The sequence below is a fragment of the Triticum dicoccoides genome, chromosome 2B (genome assembly GCF_002162155.2).
Source record: "Triticum dicoccoides isolate Atlit2015 ecotype Zavitan chromosome 2B, WEW_v2.0, whole genome shotgun sequence".
Taxonomy (NCBI): Eukaryota; Viridiplantae; Streptophyta; class Magnoliopsida; order Poales; family Poaceae; genus Triticum; species Triticum dicoccoides.
Genome location: NC_041383.1, coordinates 56,242,707 through 56,247,292, shown reverse-complemented (window position 1 = coordinate 56,247,292; position 4,586 = coordinate 56,242,707). Strand labels below are relative to the sequence as shown.

General features: G+C 45.5%; 1 pseudogene; it reads left to right on the top strand.

Moving 5' to 3' along the window:
• The first annotated feature begins 1,973 nt into the window (after positions 1-1,973).
• Positions 1,974-4,017, top strand: LOC119360435 (annotated as a pseudogene).
• The last annotated feature ends 569 nt before the right edge of the window (positions 4,018-4,586 follow it).

Below are 4,586 nucleotides of genomic sequence, written 5' to 3'. Positions count from 1 at the left end.
CATCCTTGGCCGCGCTGCGCGTCGCTGCACCTGGTTGGCGCCTGGCTGCGCCCGACCTCCCCCGCGCGGCGCACGCTGTCTCCGCCCGCCCCGGCCGCCTGCCGGTGCCGCACGCACTGGCCGCCGCCGCTGTGGCCGGCTGCCACTGCAGTAGGGGCCTCCCCTTTTTTCTTCTATTTCTTTGATTTTTTTTAACTGACGAGTGGGACCCACCCGCAGGTAAAATACCACCTTTGACCATGTCCACGTCACCATCCGGTCTGGGTAAACCACCTAGGGTGTTTTTTGTCTGGTATGAGATTTTTTAGGGGGGTAAAGGAACCGAAAAATAGATTAGGGGGTAATGTGAACCACCCACTTTGTTCAGGGTAGTAAAATGGACTTTTTTCTTTTGTCAATTGTGCATTGAATATGTCCTAGTATTTTATAAAATTGATTAGGTCCAATTTTGAAACAAATATATGGTAGGTCCTTAAAAAAACTCATTTCGGGCACTCATAAAATGGAAAATGAATTTTCCGTGCAAAGAAAATGGAAACTCCATTGTGCAACATTGTTTGGAATTCCAAGATGCACCTTTTTGCACAATATGAGATCATTTTAACAAACTATGCCATGAATGTGGCCATAAGATTGATGATTTGGCTTGAAAGCCATGAATCTTCACGCATGATAGCTCGTTTCTGAGAACACTTTTAAAAATAATTATCGTAGTACAAGTTTGTTATTTTTCCTGGTAACTTGGCCACATATAATAACACAATGCGAAGGTTTTCCAGTTTTTTGATTTTTTTTTGAATTTTTTATGCCCGTTTCAAAATGCAGTCAAAACAGCGGGCATGACCGTTCCTAGCTAGTGGTTGAATCTTGGACAATTTTTGGTGTTTCTCTGATTGAATAGATACTTATGTACCTAGAAATGATTTTTGGAAAAAATAAAGAGCAAACTATGAGGCAGTTGCAGTTCTAATTTGACCCGCTTCCAACTGAATCGGCAGGAATTTGTCTTTTTCACCAGAGGTGGATCAAAACTTTTGACACCCAACCATTTAGTCAATTGTGCATTAAACATGGCCTAGTATTTTAGAAAATTGATTTGGTCCAATTTTACAACAAATATATTATAGGTCCTTCACAAAAAATCTTATTTTGGACACTCGAAAAATGATTAAAAATAACTACAAAGATCAGAAATGCATACAAATTAGTGCTCATCCATAAAATGTGGTCTAACTTGAGTGAAAATTTATGTGATGCCCGTTTGCAAAATACTTTTGATAGCTGCTTCACAAAATAGCTCTATTTTAAATCACTGATTTTCCGGACCAATCAAAACTCTTCCCATGGATCGATGACATGGTGCCCATCCATCCATCCATCCCTATCTCCATCCCACATCCATCCATCCATCCATCTATCTACAGAAAAAAAAGAAAAAGAGATACCCCCGCAGCCCAAACCCTAGATCAGATCCCCCCATCGCACCCCTCCTCCCTGCTCCCAATCTCCCTGCAGCCGCCGCCACCACCTCCTCCCCGTCCCCGTCCTCTCCCACCCACCGCACGCCTCACCATCCTCCTCACCCACCACCGCCGACCTCATCCCTCCCTCCCCTCACCATCTCTTCCTACCCTAACTCCCATCGATGCCCTCTCATCCTCTCCCCCAATTCAGATCGACCACCGTCCGCCCGCCTAACCCAATTTAGATCGACCACCGTCCGCCTCCCTCACTGGAGAGAGAGAGGCGTCTCCCCTAGCCGCTCCCGCTCCCTTTTCCCCATCGCCGCTGCCGCTCCCGCTCCCTTGCGCACCCGCAAGTTCATGCATGACCAACCGCCTGCTCGCCCGCAAGCAGTTCATGCTCTTCCACCGCACGCCAGATCGCTGGCGCGCACCACGGCTGCGCGGGGCTAGATCTGCTTGATGCGGACGATCTGAGGAGGAGGAGGAGGAGGAGGAGGCGTAGCGGGGATGACGGCTGCGGCCGGGGCGGCGACGAGCGGCGGCCCGGTGAGTCCGGCAAGGTCTCCAAGGTTCGAGATCTCGCCCCCTTCCTCTTGTTCCTTGGCTCTATTGAATTTCGTCGGTGATTCTGAAGCTCTCGTGTGCTTGTGCGCAGGCGCAATTGAAGGACAGGCTGGCCAAGGTGTACGAGGTCAAGGCGCAGTTGAAGGAGAGGCCGCCGCCGATCTCTGGCTCCTCGTCGTGGCTAGCTCCGGCCACATTGGACGGCGGGTAGGAGACCATCTTCCGCCGCTTCTCCATCCTCTGACGCGACTCCTAGGGAGTGGCTCCTCCCTCGCAGCAGCTCTTGATCGGTCCGACCAGGGCACCACTCCGGCGAACGCGCGCCCCACTCCGGCTGACAACCCAATCAGGTGAAGGACCCTCGTTCGTGCCCCCTCCCCTCCTCCCAGTCATTGGCCATGAATTCCTCTGCCAAGATGAGCAGCCCCTTTTGATTTTTTTTTGCCAAACATTCATCCAAATTTTCTATGAACTTCTGCGGGACAATTGAAACGAGATTTAGTTCTCTGTTATGGTTGGCAAAGTCTGTCCAGTTTGCAAAGTCTCGTGTACATTCATGTTTTCATGCACAGTAGTAATTAATCACTAAGTATTGTATTTGCCTCTGGATGCTACCATTGTATTTCCATAGAGGGGAAAAATGATGGTTCTATGTTAGAACTTTCATACTGGATCAATACTGGCTCACCAAAATATATACACTACACACTACACACTCACCAGAATATATACACTACACACTGATCATTATATGTTGTATCTGGTATGCGGTATGCATATATCTTGCTATCTGTATCTATCGTTAGTAGATACTAGTAGTTAGGTACTTAGGCCTTGGTTGCATTATTCCTATCCATCCAGGGGGATTAAGCAAAGATGTTTTCATTATAAGTTCTTTCCTTGTAAACTTATGATGCACCCGTCCTGGCTGAGAGATGCACTTATTGGTGCTGATTTGAATTGATGTTCGTGACTGTTCTACACATGCAGTAGACTGATGTTTATTGCTGTTTTGTTAATTGTACAGAACGAGGACGCATCCAAGGTTGAGTATAGGGTGTGGAACCCCTTCAGATCCAAGCTGGCTGCTGCTATGCTCGGTGGTGTGGACAACATCTGGGTTGTAAGTCCTTTTTGTGCCTCTGCTTGCATTCTGGATTGTTTGAATACCTTGTTTTGTCAAGGATGTAATTCAGACTGGAACCATTGTTGTAGTAGCTGACTTTGTGGTTCTTGGTTCAGGCTCCTGGAACACGTGTGCTGTACCTCGGAGCTGCCTTTGGAACAACCGTGTCTCATGTGTCTGACATTGTTGGACCGGTGAGATCTCGTCGCTATTTCCTTTGTGTATTTCAAGTGAATGCTACTTAATGTGAGTTGTCTTAACGAAGTCTTGTCACTTTGCAGACTGGGTTGGTGTATGCCGTTGAGTTCTCTCACCGGAGTGGTAGGTATCTTGTCAACATGGCCAAGAAGAGGACCAATGTCATCCCCATCATTGAGGATGCTAGGCACCCGACAAAGTAACGAATGCTGGTCGGCATGGCTCAAGCTGTACCAGATCAAGGTATCTTGCTTTCCATGTTCGCCCCTTTCTTTATGCTTGCTAGCTGCATCTGGCGCAAAGCTCGGTTTCTTCTACTCCTAATTCAGTGCCACACCTGCAGCTCATTGGTTGCATGATCTTCGGTTTTGTTGTGCTGATTCTGTGTTGTAGGATGTACGTAGTACTGTCTTCAAACCTTGATGCATTCATTCGTTGTGTGGTCAGTGGACGAACTAGAATTAGCTGGTTCACTTGGATTAGTCTGTGTTAACATAGTAAGTTAGCAAGACCATGTCTAGTGAGATATATCAGCAAGAGCAGCTGCATTTGCTTCAATTGTACTCTGTATGTTTGAGAGGGATATATCTTTAGAATATTGCCTTCATATACTATCTAATTTCTGCAGTTATTGAAGTTAAAATGCACGATGCTGGTGACTAACCAGAGAAGTTCTTTGAGTTCCATACATTGAGTAAAACATTTCAACCTGTTATTGAGTTAGCTATATATATATCCGTGATACCATTTTTGTACTGTGATAGTTTCTCATATTTCTATATTATACTTGTATACATTATTCCTATTTGAAGTCATCAACTGAGCTGTTGTAAACATTACTACCATGTGCTGCTTCCTTTTTCATGCTTTGCTACTATAGATGATTTGCTTGAACTGAGATGATTAGTGTATTTGTGCTTATAATTATGCTTCTATGTGATTGTTGCAGCATGACCCAACCAAATAAACATTTTGTGCCTTGATCTAGCTCTAAAAGTGTGGTGTTACCTCTCTTTACAGGAGCTCTGGGCTGAAGAAATTTGAAGAAGCTTGAAGCCGGACAAAGTAAAGAGTAGCGAGTAATAATGTAGTGCTAGTTATGTTATACAGTAGCCAGCATATCTGGTTGTATGAACACTATTGTAAATACTGTAATTTCGTATTTGTACAGTAGTCAGCATATTTGGTGCTAATATTGGTATCATTTTATAATTTCACATGTTCTCTTGCCA